The 15,436-nt window shown below is 51.2% G+C and overlaps 1 protein-coding gene across 5 annotated transcripts in view; it reads left to right on the top strand.

Annotated features, from left to right (window-relative positions):
- Positions 1-15,436, top strand: part of LMX1B (LIM homeobox transcription factor 1 beta) — an 86,239-nt gene that overhangs the window by 47,914 nt on the left and 22,889 nt on the right. The window lies entirely within an intron of this gene.

A 15,436-nucleotide genomic window follows, 5' to 3' on the forward strand; every position in this document is an offset into this window, starting at 1 on the left:
CGGTCTGCCGGGGCTGCCGGTCCGGAGCGGGGCCGCCCGGGGCCGGTCTGCCGGTGCTGCCGGTCCGGAGCGGGGCCGCCCGGGGCCGGTCTGCCGGTGCTGCCGGTCCGGAGCGGGGCCGCCCGGGGTCGGTCTGCCGGTGCTGCCGGTCCGGAGCGGGGCCGCCCGAGGTCGGTCTGCCGGGGCTGCCGGTCCGGAGCGGGGCCGCCCGAGGTCGGTCTGCCGGTGCTGCCGGTCCCCAGCGGAGCTGCCCGGGGCCGGTCTGCCGGGGCTGCCGGTCCGGAGCGGGGCCGCCCGAGGTCGGTCTGCCGGGTGCTGCCGGTCCGGAGCGGGGCCGCCCGGGGCCGGTCTGCCGGTGCTGCCGGTCCGGAGCGGGGCCGCCGGGGCCGGTCTGCCGGTGCTGCCGGTCCGGAGCGGGGCCGCCCGGGGCCGGTCTGCCGGTGCTGCCCTGGCCCGAAGGCAGAGCAGAGCCAACGCGGCTGGATAATCGCCTGACCTCAGGGTGGATTTTGTACTCATATGTTCGCTTTGGTTCTAGTGGGGAAAACTGCACTTAGAAGAGCAAAATGTGATTAAAATGTAGCTTTTCTGTTTGATTTGCAGCTACTTTTTTTATCCATCCATCCCTTGTGCTATTTTTTCCATTCCAGGTTCTTGATTTTTTTTTTTTTAATAATTGTTTATTTCTCAAGAATTGATGGAGATTTTTCTTAACTCACAGGATTTTTTCATTTAATCAAAAGTGATTTCTTTCACTTGGAGCCCGATTTGCTTACAACAACAACGATTTCTAGTAGTTTTCCTAAATAATAAATTAAATAGCCCGTAGTGGTGAATAAGGAGTTTACATTCCCGATGGAAAGAATACATCTGTGGAGATGAGTTTCATCAGACTGTTGACTGAAACAGAGACTCAAAATTGATTCCATCTTTCGCCAGCGTAGCCAGCGCTCTCCTGAATGCAGTATTTATGGAGCATTCTTTATTTAAGATAAGCAAAACAACAAAAAAAGACCATAAAAGGAGGCCTCCTCATCCTCTTTTGCTGTCTCTGGGTCAACATCTCAACCTCTTGATTAGATTTGGAACCTACTAATTAGATATAATTCATTACCTGCAAAAATGAGATCAGAAATCAAGAGCTGCTTTTCAGAATAAGGCGATCTTTCCCCTCATCCATCATGGCTGTAAGTAACCAATTTAAAGTCAGACAAATGCATAACCAGCATTATTACCTTGTCATAACTAGTTAGGGAGAAAGACCTGGAATAAGCTGGCATTATAAATGGTTTTTATCACATTATTTTTTAGTTATTTGTCAGCTACTTTGCTTAAGATAAATGCGGAACAATAATCAGATTCTGCAACTGAACTGTGGACAAGATTTTGTTAATTGCAAAGCCGCTTCTGTCAGCAGACCTTCTGTAGTGGGGCCCAGCTAATCAATTTCTTTATGGAAAAATTGTACTGAGCGCATTGTCACGTTTGGACTTGAGGGTCTAGAAGGACAACATCTAGGAACTGGCCATGGGAGCAGGGAGGGCTCGCAGCTCTTGGTGTCCTTGAGGTTCCCATCTCAGTGCAGAATCCACCATGAGCCATTGCAGCTGAAAGGAAAATGGAGTGGGAGTAGGGACACTGGAAAATGATGGGCCTCTAGAACTTGGCTTATTCTTCTGTCGTCTCCAAGCTTTAGCTGTCACTGGGCAAGGCAGAGAGGGTGTACTTTCCTTTGTGTTTCGGTGAGCGTTTCGTGCCCGCCGGTGTCAGCACACTGGTTGTGTTGGTGGAATCCGCTACAGAGGCGACGGTGCGGGCCCAGATGTGGGTCTGGCTGCAGCCCTGGGAGCGCAGCAGCGGCGCGGCCGTTCGGGTGCGACCCGCTCCGTGCGGCGCTGCCCGCGCGCCCTGGTGCTTCCACATCAACACGTTCTGCCAGGCACAGGAATGGTTCCACCCGGTCTTTGCAGTCCAGGTTCACTTTAAAGGGCTGATCGAGTGGCAGGCTTTAGACACATTTGCTTTTTTTCCCTGGTTAATGCAGTTTAGGTGGCTGTAGCATGAAAAGGCTTGACAAAGTGTTAGCATTAATGTACTGAGCATAATGAACACCAACCATAGAGCACATGGTGCTTGTCGGCTTATTGGTGAATTTAACTCACTTTAATTGCAGTGTTACTTATGTGATGGAGATGTAGCCCTCAGAGGGATCATTTGAAGGACAAATAATGTATTTGTGTAAAATTAAAAAAAAAAACACCACCAAACTACTAGCAGATAGTACTACCAGCTGTAGTAAATTATAGTTTAATAATTATTATCTAGATAGCACTTGGCTTAAGGTTAAAAAAGAGGCACTTCTGGAAAATAGGATCAGCGCTTGCCTGCAGCACGGCCGCGGGGAGCGGCTTCTGCAGGCGGCTCTGGTGGCTGGAGCACCTGGGGATGAATGGAGTCTGCTGGGAGCAGAGCGTCCGCCCCGGGGCACGTCAATGGGAATGGGAGGTGACAATGGGCCCCGTCCCGGGTGTCCTGGGCCCAGGGAGGTGCCGCAGCCGTCCGGGTTCGCAGTCGGGGGCGCGGGACCTTCCCCGGCGCTGGTGCCGCGGGCGGCGGGACGCTGCTGGTGTTCGGGCCTCCTGATGGCTGTCATTTGTACCCTGAACATTGAATATCTTCCTCATTATTCATCCTACCGCACCAGAAACAGCTGGTCTTCAAGGGAAATTACCTAATGAATCAACAATAAGGCTATTGTGTAGGCGTGACATTTCTGATAATAAATTATTGCTTTCAGGAGGCTGACCACACTTGTCAGGGTTTTGCGAGTTACAAATTCAGCTGCCTTGTCTTCTGCTGTTTTACATAAGCGTCAGTGTGAAATCTTGGCATTTGACTGTCAGTTATTCCCTCAACTTCTTGATCTATATCGTAAAATTTCTTTCTTTCTTCATTTGTTCAGAATAATCTTTGGGCATTTCCAACCCATACTTTGAAGTGATATTTGCTTGTTTTGAATTGATTATATTTATTGTGCCATATCTATCTTAGAATTAAATATGAATATAAATATTAGTTACTAGAAATGTAAGCAGGCTAAAAATGTAAGGGCTACATTTTAATTTCACTTAAATAAACGTCGTGTTTGCATATTTCTCGTGTGCTTACACTTGGCCGAGTAGTTTTTCAGAAACCCACGGTATGGAGAAGGAGCCAAATATTCCCTTCCTAGCTTTCAAACATATCTGGATGTAACTAAAAGTGCTTGACCCATATAAAATATGCTTCAAGGATTATTATTTTAAAACACATTTCTTTTTCACATGCAAGTGTTATTTGCCTTTTATTTTGTATATACAGGCATGTGACTAGTTAGTGATTATAAACCAAAGTCCTTACTCCCTCTTAGCTGAATGAAAATGATACTGAAATTCAGTCAGTATCTGCAGCAAATTGTGTGCTTTATCTGTGTGGAATTCTGTGGAACCAGTTCTTTAGCTTTGAATACTGTAGGTCTTTTCATAAGTAGCCAAGAAGTAGAAAAGGACAGCACTTTAGTTTTCTGCCAGATTTCTCGGGGCAGGACGCGTGCTCGCAGGCCTGGATGAGGCCGCGGAGGTGAGTCGGGCTGGGGAGGAAGTCGGTGTTCTTAGGCGAGTTGTTGTGGAAGTTAAAGATGAGATCTAAGGCAGGGGATACGTGTTCTAGCAAGCACGCTGGGTTTGAGGCGCTCCCGGTGACTGTGGTTGCACCCTTCTTTTCGCAGGTAGTTGACATCCAACGCCTGGACATTGCTGTTGCTTCTGCCCTGTACAGAATGCGTTGTTAGTTTCAGGCGGTAGGGCATTTACAGGCTTACTCTCACTCAAGCGTTTGGGTTTTTTTTAATAACAATTCAGATTTTCATCAGGAAAAAGCTACCTGAAACCCAGTGTGTCTAAGAGGTATCTGAGACCTGGAGCACAGCTCTGCTCAGCGCCACCAGCGCCCTCCAGACTGGCCCCGTGTCTGCCGTGGCACCCGGATCCCCCTGCCCAGGGTGTTCTAGGAAGACCAGTTGTAAGTGGAGCAAAACTCATTATTATTGCCCTCAGCCCACCCCCCGAGGCCCGAAAAACCAGCGAATCCCCAGGGAACTTGTGAGGTAAAGTGTCTTCCAGGAGGATTGCCCATAGTTGGGCTCAGAGGTGCCCGGGCAGGATCCTCGGGCGGAGCAGAGCGAGCGCCCTGGTCCCGCTGGCCCCGGGGCCCTGCAGCCCGCCTGTCCCACACCTTTGGTTTCCTTCGTGCCCTGCGTCCCGCGCAGGTGCTCCCAGGCACCCTGAGCACCCCGTGCTCCCCGGCTGAGAGGTTGCTCACAGGTGGCAGCCGTGGCCTCCCCGGGGAGTCCAAACCCACAGAAAATCAGCAGCCTCTGCTGTTCCTTCGCTGCCTGCTCATCGTGCAAGGTGACCTGGCTGGGCCGCGGTCTGGCCAGCTCGGTGCTGGTGGTGCTGGGGGTGCTGGTGGTGCTGGTGATGAGGGTCTGTGGCCTCGGAGCTGGCTGTGCCACAACAGCCGCGGTTTGCAGGCAGCTCCCCGGCCACAGGCCCGCCATGGGCCCTGGTGAGCGAATGCGCAGCGGGGCAGAGGAAACTGTGAGATATTGTGACCTTTAAGTTAATATCTTGGCATCAGTTAATTAATAGTGTGTTCAAGGTGTGCTGATGGCGGTGAGTTAGTGGTAGGCTGACTGGTTGGTTGTGGGGGTGTTCTGTTTTTGAAACAATCCCTGTAAGCAGGGCCGGGTGCGCTGGGCAGCCGAGGGCGGGCACGGGTGGGCAGGAGGAGCCAGTCCCGCGGGAGAGGGCCCGTGTCGCCACCGCTGCTCTCCGGTTCCCTCCTGCCTGGAGAGGGACCCATCTCCGTCCCCCCGGGGTCGTTTCGGCTGCTCGTGGTGCCCGGGGTGGTGTGTGGAGAGCGGCTGCAGCGGGCACGGGCAGCGCAGGGCTCTGCTTGGAGGGGCTGGGGACAGGGGCTGTGACACGGAGCGTGGTGACCAAGGGCACCGAGAACCAGGCAGTGTGCTCTGCAAACTGGGCTTGGGTTTGGCTGAAGATCGTGGGGAACTAATGGGGGCCCAGCGATTCATGTGAGTGCTGTTCAGTTACGATGCAGAGATGAAATGGCTGAAAAAAGTGGAAAAGGAATTTGAAAACATAGAGCCGAAGAGTGACCCTACGCAATTATTGTGCAGGACCATATTGGCCCGAAAATTTAGCTGCATGTTCATGATGATCGAGATCTTCTGGAGCATTTAAATTTTTCTCCAAATTAATGTCATTTCTGGGGACTCGCTATTGAAAGCAAGGGCCTGCCGGGCTCTTTCTCAGATACGCGAAATTCAGCTGAAACAAACAAAGGTGTTGTAATGGTGTCACATTGTCATTTAACTTTCCCCACCAATCTTCTGATAAAGACACGTTGTATTCAGCAGCATACAGACATAAGAGCAGTTCTGTCTCCAAAATCTGGCTTTACAGCGTAGGGCCTGTTGAGTTTCCATGGCAATAGCCACAAATTCCTCCCCAGCTCTTCAAAGTGAAAGACATATTTGTTTTGCTCGTGCAACTTTGTAGCACAAAAGCTCTCTCTCTTTTTTCACGTAACACCTGCTAATCTGCACTTGGTCCTTTTGAAGCCTCCTGCTGATCAGAAATTCAAATACATTTTTGCATGCTAATCTTAGTGGTAATCTAGAGCTTGTGTCTTTCATGTTCTGTCTGCAAAAACAGTTTTCTTTATAAATCACCAAAAATATTGGCCCCGGTCGCTCTCCATGGAAGGATGAACCGATAGGGAAATCACGCTGTCAACAGCTTGGATGTTGATTCTCTCAAGGTGCAACACAGCTCCCACGAAGCTATCAGATCAGGGCTTTTAACCACCCCTTTGCTCTTTGTGAAGAGAAGGAGAAAGGAGAGAGAGAGGAAAAGGGGGGAAGGGCTTTCATTAGCTCCTGTTGAACACGGGCGCTGTGCACGGAGGGGCAGGGCCCGCGGCCTGGCTGCCTTCAGCTGTCATGTCCCTGTGCCTGTTGGCTCAACAAAGGAGTGAATGTGGCTGCGGAGCCAGACAAATGAGCGTTGGCTGCAGTGCTTTCTGGTCATCGGGTGAATAACCACGCAGCCACAGTGCTGAATTTGCAGCCTGTGCTTCGGTCCACAGCCGAGGCGGCTGTGCCGCGGTGCTGGGTGGATGCTGGCACCGCGCAGGTGCCGGTGTGAATGGGGCTGCCCACGGCGCCAGAGCGTGCACGGGGAACCTGCCCAGATGGGGCAGGACGGCCCGAAACTGCAAAGGGTCCTGATGCTGCCCGTGCCATGGAGGCATTTCCAGGGCGGCTGTAAGGTCGGATGCGCGGCTGGCGGGCAGCTGGAGATGTAGCTGTAGTGCTTCACAGGCACCCAGGGGTATCTTTGTTTGCATCGGCAGTAAAGGATTCACATGGTTTGCCCTTGGGGTGCTGCTGTGTGTCCGTGATCTGTCTGCCAAATCACACCAAAACCCCATGTCCCACATCTATCCCAGCCCCGAATCTGCTCTTAATTCACCTTCCAGTGGTGCTGAGCCGGGTGGGTGCGTGTGCTGGCAACGCAGCGTCAGCTGCTGCGTGCTCACAGCCCGTGCTGCGTTCCTGCAGAGCTCCTGGCTGCTTCCGAGTTTGAAAACAGAGGGGTTGAGCTTCGCTGCAGCTTGGGCATAGGAAAACCTCTGTGGCACAGTTATTTTAAATGACCCAGTCCTCATGGAAATTTACCTTGTTTAAAGTTATTCGTTTTTTTCCATTACTTTAATAAAAGAGAAATCTTCATGGTTAATTTCTTAACCGATAATTCAGTGAACATACAGCATTTTCCTCTTGGAGGATATGAAGAGTTTCCCACTTTCACAGGACATGTTACGTGTGCAGCCCTGGCTGAGCGGTGCAGGAAGCCGTTCAGCCCAGACGCTTCTCCCCGAAGCCCGAGCGCAGTTTGCCGGAGCTGGGGACCGGCCCTGCAGCCGCGGAGCTGGATCGGGGCCCTGGGAGCGCAGGGCAGGCGCCCGGGGTTCCAGTCTGAGCTGAGCCGTGCAGCTCTTCCTCCGTGCTCCGAACTTCGTAAAATCTTGACTTTCAGAAAAAGCTTTATTTGTGAAAGCTCACAGTGCATTGCAGAGAGGAATGCACACTTGCCATTTCATACAGGATCCCTAGCAAAATATTTGAAAGAGGATTTTCTGTTTGTTTGTCTGCATCTTGCTGCTATCCAAATTCTCTTCCTTTCTTTAGGGAGAAGAGTCTGAATGCACGAGGAGGGCTGTGGTTTCTGCAAGCAGATGATACAGCCATGTACTATAAACATGGCAATAATTTCCTTGGGCCCTGCGATCCACCGGGCATGTTGCGAGCAGTTGGCAGAGGCCTGGGGGTGCCCAGCGCGACGCAGCAGCTGCAGTACGACGCTGCTCTGCCGTGCTCGGCGCGGGATGCGCAGCCCGGCGCTGAGCGTCCGTCCTGCCGCCGCTCTGGTGCGGTAACCTCTGCCTTTGAAGTCGTGTGCCCACGGCTCGCAGAGCTGGCTAATACATCAACATCAGCAACTTACCAAAGGGGGGTGAGGGTGGAAGAAAGCTGCAGCATAAATCTCAGTCTGGCTTTATTCTTTTACTTAAGGTTTTATGTCTTTAAAGGAAAAATGCTGACAACGTGCTTGCTCACAAAAAGCCTTTTGAGCCAATGCCAGGACTTTGCTCAAAACTGCTAAAAAGTCAGAGCTGGGGTCTAAGAGCAGTGCTGAATTTTCCTCTGATTCCTTGCTTTACTTTGATTTTGCAGCAGTTGAGGTGTTCAGTATGTCTGCTGCGTTGGGTGTTGGGGTGTGGGTCAGAGTGCGTTTCTGTCTTCGGAAGCGTGTGGGTGCTGCTGTGGGACTGGTGAGGATCTGCCGGAGTTTGCGTGTTTGCTTTCTCTGTATCTGTTACACTTCAGTCTGGCAAGAGTGACTTTAAAACAATATTATTGGACTTGAAATAGTGCAGCCCGGCAACAAGGGGCCTTGTGCTCCCGGGAAGGGCTTTTCCCCTCCGCAGAGAGCGGCTTCAGGAGTGGTGACATCTGCAGCCCACCGCGGCAGAGCTCCCGTCCCCGCGGGCAGGGCCAGGCTCGTGCCATAGTAACCAGCGCAGCCGACGCGGCGGCCGCCTCGCCGTAAGCGTCCTTCTCCGCGGCAGCAGTCTGCCGGCTCCTGTGCCCTCTCGGCTGTCGGCGGGGTGTTCTGCAGCCGTGCTCTCGGGCTTGCTGAGTGTTGGAGGCACAAGGTCCTGCGGCTACCTCTGCCTTATCATAAAGATTTCCAGCCTAATAAATCACAGGGAGTAATTTTTGATCAAGATTGTGCCTGGCTAAGGGGAGCTGACCCCACACATTTTTCTCGTCTCTATAACAGTCTCAGTGCCACCTCCAATACACTGGGCAATGACCACGTGTGTCTGCAGGCGGCTATCCAAGATTTTGGTAGAGATGCTCCTACATGAAAATGTGTGTTCTGGGGCCTGTGCGGTTGTTGGCATTGGGATGTGAATCCCAGGGAATCTCCTGCCGGAGGAGGCCCAACAGCGGACGTGCTTGCTCGGAGAGATGCTCTTATCCTACTGCAGAACGGTTTCCTTGCTTTCCCCCATTCTTGATTGCGTCTCCAGCTTCTGCTTCCAGCCACCTTACTTGTATCTAGAAACAGCAAGGTTTTCTTCTCCTTTGAAGCTGATGGGTCCAAATTTCATGTCCAAATCTTGACGCTCTAATTTAGAAAATAAATATGAATTAGATATTCGAATCCTAAGCTTTTATATTATAAAAAATTGATGTATATGGAATGACTGGATCCTTATAACTGTAGTGGTGATAACAACGTCCCTTTTATTGCTGCTTGTGCCGTGCCATGCCCTGCCCTAGTGTTGTAGCTGTGCTCCCCAAGAGAATGCAGTAAGTTCTCCTTAAACCTCAAGGGCTTTTGTGATCTTCTCACTTGCTATTTATAGCTGATTAAAGCTCAATGATAGTTGCCCCCGTGCTATATTGGTCCCAGTGGGAACGAAGGGCACTCGGCAGCTCACGTGAGCAGACCCTTCACAGCCGCGGCTCGCAGCTCGTTACAGAATATGAGCGCTAAGACTGAACACTGCTAGATTTTCTTATTCAGACTCATTTCGAGCTCCGGCTCAGACTGGAGATTTGCTGAGTAAATAGTCTCAACAATAATCTCAGCCTGATTCCAACTAATTAAATCCTGTACAAACATCCCTCTCTGGGCCAATATAGCGAAAGACAACGAAAACACAGAAAACCAGACATAGCTTTCCTCCAGATTTTGCTCGGCCCTTTAATCCTGTATCTTTTGAAAGATAGTAACGTCCATAAGATGAGGGGTCAGCCTTCCTGCCCTCAGCATCAAGCAGTGGAATTTTTCAATAATGAACAGCTGGGTCACCAGCGACACAAAAGCTGCTGTAATATCCTGTAGGCTTACGGGGCACAAGAGAAATCCCAAAGCAAATCATGATGTACACAGAAAGGGACCGTCCTTTTCTATTAAGGAGGCCACTTCAAACCAGTCTCGACACCACCTTTTCTCCAGCTTTTGGAGGCGAGATTATCCCCTGCGTGTATTTGATCGCGCATTGGGGGGTGGCTCTGATTGCCGTTTTGGAGTCAGAGGAGTTAAAGGAGCGCCGGGAGGGCTCTGGTTATGGGGCTCCCTCGCGTGCCCCGCCGGGCCGCTCACCAGCAGCGCTGCCTGCGCCGGGCCTGCACCGCGAGGCGGAACCGCTGGTACCAGCCCGGACCGCAGCCGGCGCCCGGAGCCCGCGGGAGCGGCGCTGGGGCTGCAGCTCTGCGTTTGTTTTTATGAAACCCCGTGGAATTCACGGCCTTTTCCAGGGAAAGAAAACGTTACCTTGCAGGATTTTTTGCTAAGTACCCAGTAAAGCAAAAAGCAAACCAGGGTAGCATGGCCAAAAAAGAAGTACTACAAAAACTTTTTAACGTATCGCAAAAGCCAGTCTGAGATGTATGCAAGATATGTTAGAGATTCGTGATTAAAAGCAGTTTGTGTCAAGGAAGTTCCCACTTGCAACATGTAGAACATCTGACAGTGATTAAATGGAGCTAGCTATTAGATTTTCCTAAAGAAACAATAGTTAAACATATCTCCACAAGTATGAAACACTTTATGTACTGTATCTGGTACACCTCATTTAAATTGACTTAGATGGAACAGACACACTAAGTCTAACTAGTAGGTTATTAAGAATATAAACCTGGTGCCCAAGAATTTACAATCAGTTATATGGGAGGTATCCTGACTTTCCTCCTTTTCCCAGGGCTTTTATTTACTAAGCATATGCTGTAAAGATGTCACATTTACAGCAGGGGACATATTTAGGATGTTTCTTACAAACAGTTTTAAGTTATATACCTGTAGCAAATGCATCTTGCTATTCTGTATCTTGCCGTATAGAAAATCTGCCCCGGGCTCCAGAAAACGTGTGTTAAAGAGGAGTGTATGTGTTGGGAAGAACACATTCATAATCTGAGTTTTTAAGTTTGCTTATTATATTTTATGAATTTTGGATAGAAATATGACAGAATTGTTTTCCACAGGGTGACGAGCTTTTCAGCTCTGTTAAACCACTCAGAGGTTTGAGAAATGTGGTTTAAATTAAGTATATCATGCTTCTAATTCTGGTGGGTGACAAAAAGAAGAGCTTGGAGATCCATCCCTCCTGTGGTGTTTGGTGGTCGCAGATGAGCTGTGTGCTGGGGGTATTAATCATTTGGTTTCCCTAGGACGTACCTTTCTGTCTCCCCTGCCCGGAGCAGGGGTGCGTCTGGGTGGTCGCCCCGGGGCCGTGCCTGTGCGTAGGTGCTCCCGTTCGTGTTTGTGCGCTGCAGGGGAGGAACAGGCGAGTTGGACTTGAGTTGAGCATTTCAAGCTGCCTTTAATTCTGATTGTCCCTCTTATTTTGTGAGAATGGGCCGAACTGCGGAAGTGAACAGCTACAGCGCTGCAAGCCCGATCAAACCAACTGCTTCCGAGTGTGGAAATCATATAAGCAGTGCTCATACCCCTTTCCTGTGTGTCGCTTCCACTGAAAGGTTGTTCCAGATGCTCCTGCTCCCACCAGCGCTGCCGGGGCCGCTCTGGGCGCTCGGTCCTGGCCCGGCTCCCTCACGCTGCACGGGGTCGCGTCGGGAGTCGTTCAGCTCTCCCAGGCTGAGGATGCTGAGGGTCAGTGCTCAGTAGGTGGGAAAGCAGGAGAGCAGTCCGCTGGGGCTGAGAGGTAATGATGGTTAAGTCCAGACTTCTCTAATTTGCATAATGCCAAGTCTAATAAAATATTAATGGTAGCTTATCTCACTTTCAGATAATTAAAGATAGGCAAAAATTAAATTGGAAAATATTGCTTCAAAAATACAAGAGAAAAAAATGAAGACAATGTCTTGAGAGCAGGAAACATAATTATCTCTTTCAGGTTTACAGAATTGTTTGCTGAGGTGCTGTCAGGTACAAGCCTGCCTGCTGCGCAAAGCTGTGCAGAGCTTGGTCTTTCTAATGGGAATCGCAAACCCAGTGGAATTCGGGGGCTGATGCGGGTCAGCCGGAGGATGGACGTGGAGGACGTGGCGTGTCTGCTTCATGGGGTGGCAGGAACGGTCGCTATAAGAAATGACAGCTTTAAAGGTGGTTGTTTTCTTGCAGTTGGATTCAGTTGAAATAATTAGGCCTTGAAGCTTTGCCAAGAGTTCGCTCTTAACCAAGAGATCATTACTGCAATTAGGTGATAGTTTTGACCAATACATTCTGTGAAATGTCAAATACTAGAGCGTGTGTGGGAGCAAAGAAAAACCCCACAGGGCTACGTGGCACTTCTGGGCCTGGTGCTGAGCTCTGTACATTGTCTGTGGTTTTTCTGCCGCTGGCAGCTGATGACCCCGTCAGCTTACACGACAGTGAAGCGCAGGAGCCGGCTCTGCGTGTACCGGCTGGGCTGGGGCCTCGGGCCCGATCCTGCCGGCTGCTCCGGCGCCGTCCCGGTGTCGTGAGCGGGATCCCGGCCGGCTGGGCCCGCGCCGTGCCGCACGCCGAAGCAGAAACCCCGGGCACGTGTGGAAACGCCAGGCAGAGGCCAGGAGCGTGCAGCGAACCGGAGGTAACTGCTGCGTTAGCGTCCCCCGCCTTACGGGCATGAGAGAGTCTGATGTGGCGATAAGGAGTTAAAGATTCTTCTGAATTTGAAATTTGTAGTCACACCTTTGCCCTGTGCCGGCCGGGAGCGTGGCAGACGGTGCTGAAATCGAGGGCATCTTCTCTCAGCAATTATTCTTTTCCTATTGAGCAACCAGCAAGTCCAGCTTTGTTATGAGACAAAGGACGGTGTGAGCTTTCAACAGGCAGTGGTTGGATACCCTTCATCCAAAAGAAACCGTACTACACTTCGCCAGTATAAAACACGCTCCCACCAAGGGGACATCACACAAGAGCACCCATCTGGGGGCAGGGGGAGGCTGAAGCTGCCGGCCATGATCGGATGACAGATATTTTTGTTAGGAAATAATACATTTCTCTGATTTCCTGAGAGGTTGAATATAAAGCATAAAACAAGGGACGGTGATGAAATCCAGAAGAATGACCTCCGTGTATTCTGCTGGAGGAGGGTAAACAAGTACCTGCGTGCTGCCCAGGTCCAGCAGGCGCTGTTTGGACAGCTGCGTTGCCCGTTGAAAGGTGCTGCCTGAGAGCGCTGGGTGATAATAGTGCTGGTTCCATATAAGGTTCATATAAGATTGAACATCTCTATAGAGAGTGCTGCGTAGGGTTTATTAAAACAGCTGAGAAGCTGGATTTTCTGGTGCATACCGACTACTAATGTAAAACACGCTCCAGTGAGAATTCCTCGAAAAACTGCATTTACTGCTGCAATAATAATAAAAGGTCACCTTGGATCACATTTGCAAAAGGTCAGACGCGGGTGGAGATAACGGCCTGTGCACACAGCGCAGAAGTTGGTAGGTTCACTGTAGTTCCATTTGCAGCCACAGCTGAACACCAATCAGGATTAGACATGGAAAAGCGTTTCTTCCAGTTTGGTGGATTGTGTGGTGGGAGGGGGGTTATTCGTACAGCGAGGAATGTCTCTGGGCCTGGTAAGAACTGTCAAATAAGGCAGAAGTATTTTTACATGCACCATTGTGCTGAGCTCCTCTTGTGTGTCTATGTTCTTGAGATGCACTGGGATGAATATGTCTCTCCAAAACGGTTCGCTAGCACAGTTTCATAGAATGGCTTGTTTAATGTGCATGGCACAAGGTATGTGATGCAAAATGTATCTACGTGCACCTTCCAGCTTGACCCCTGCAGTCTACCTCTCGTGGGCACGGGGAATTGTGATCCTCGGTCTGGTGGGAAGTTTTGGTATGGAGCGGTTGGAGTTCCGTCGTTTGCTGCTGGAGGCTCTGTGTTCTCCACAGCCGGTTCTGCGGAGTTCGCGAAACGCCTGCTCGCAGGGCGCTGGGCTCGGCGCAGCCCCGGAGCCCCACCAAGAGCTGGCAAACCTGGAGCACAGGGATAAAGGAGGCTGTACTGAATACGGCCTCTCCAGCTGTTCTCAGCCAGATGTGCTGAACACGTTGCAAGCCTGTTCTCAATATTGCAGCTCTTTGCTTTAAAGAAAGTGTATTCCTGGAGAAGTCCCCGTAACGGAACTGTTCCCAGGAGGAATGAGCGCTTCCGTGGACGTGAGCTGTCTGTGAGGAGAGGGCTCGTGGGACCCAGGATCCCACCCAACGAACTCCAAGCCGACTTCACCATCCCACAGCCCGGCCCCTCTAGCTCTTACATAAATGGTGTGATCTGCTTCAGGGTAGCTCAGGGGAAGTTAATTCGGTTGTGATAGATTAATGTTGTTTTGAGTGATTCTGCTGGCATTAGTTATTTCGACAGAGCATGGTCCAGAGAAGTCCAGTGGAGTTTGTGATGCTTGTCCCTGCACTGAGAGTAAATGAATGTCTTTACCTAATTAATTTGTATTGCATTATAAGCACAGTGCACCTTCTTTCTCCAAATTATCTGGTATCAGTTAAGAGGCACAGGAAATGTCATATATCTTTGAAACAGAAACGTTAGGACACGTGCCACAGGCTCCCAAATGCTTCAGTGAAAGAAGGCAGCATATATTCATGGCTGGAGTCTGCCCTTAAATCCGATCACATTCTCTGTCGGCCTCTAATTCCATCATGGTGACCCTTGCGGTATAAGGTGTAATATAAAGCAGCAAGTGACTGTACTTACTGCAGCTGCCTAAGACCTGACAGGCTTTTACTGAGTACACAAGAGCATTTGGTACCATTTATTGCGAGTCTCTGAAGGATGCAGAGTGATCAGTGTGCTTGGAAATGAATGGTCTTTTCATGTTGCTGATTTCATTTCTGGGATGGACACCGCGCTCCTCAGCGCGAGGGATTAATGCTCCTGGCTGGATGCAAGTGGAGCGCAGCCAGCGCTTCACACTGCGCCGCCTGCATCAGGCGCGGGAAATAAAGTGTGGGACCTGGAAAGTGGTTTCCAAATATTTGACAGACCCACCAGTGAAAGTCGGTGCTATTCCTATTTCTAGGCTGCCAGCAATTTCTAGTAAATTTTCCCAGGGAATCGCTGCTGTCCTCGAAAAGGCTTCGACATTGCTCTTTCTTAACCTCCTGTTCTGCTGAAGATTTACCTTCGCCTCTGGGCACTTCGATGTTGCTAAGCAAAGAAAGAATAGCTGTGTCTCCGGCATGTTTGGGGCGCTGGCGCTGCTAGGCAGACACTGCAAACAAGCCTCGGGGGCTGAAATGCCGACCAGGGTTGCTGCCTCCGGCATCCAGTTAATGTTTTCTGTACGAAATGCAGCAGAGGCTCCAAGGAGGCATCGCCAAACAGTGAGCGCTGAGTTAGAGAGAGGGGTGCCCTTTGTGTGAGCCCCCAGGCAGCTGCCGGGGCACCGGCCGGGGAAGCAGCGGCCCGGAGGAGGCCGGTGCCGGGGGGCTGCGGGTCCGGCCCGGGGGCTGCGGATTGGGGCCGGGGTTCTGCTCCCCCGCCCGCGGACATGGGTCGGCCCCGCCGGAGTCCGGCGATGTCGTCACAGTGACGTCGTCACCGTGACGTCACCGTGATGTCACCCGGCGCGTGGCGAGCCCGGCCCCGTGGCGCTGCCCACGCGTGTCCAGCAGCCGCTGTCCCGGGCCGTGTCCGCCGGGAGCCGCTGCCCCGCTCATCCCGGGGCGGATGGAGTCTTGATGGATGTGGGCCTGAGAGTGACTAATTAGCATGCGAGCTTCCTCGGAAGGGTTAACATGGGATCTTTTTAATTGTCAAAA

This window comes from Patagioenas fasciata, chromosome 20 (genome assembly GCF_037038585.1).
Source record: "Patagioenas fasciata isolate bPatFas1 chromosome 20, bPatFas1.hap1, whole genome shotgun sequence".
NCBI classification, from domain to species: domain Eukaryota; kingdom Metazoa; phylum Chordata; class Aves; order Columbiformes; family Columbidae; genus Patagioenas; species Patagioenas fasciata.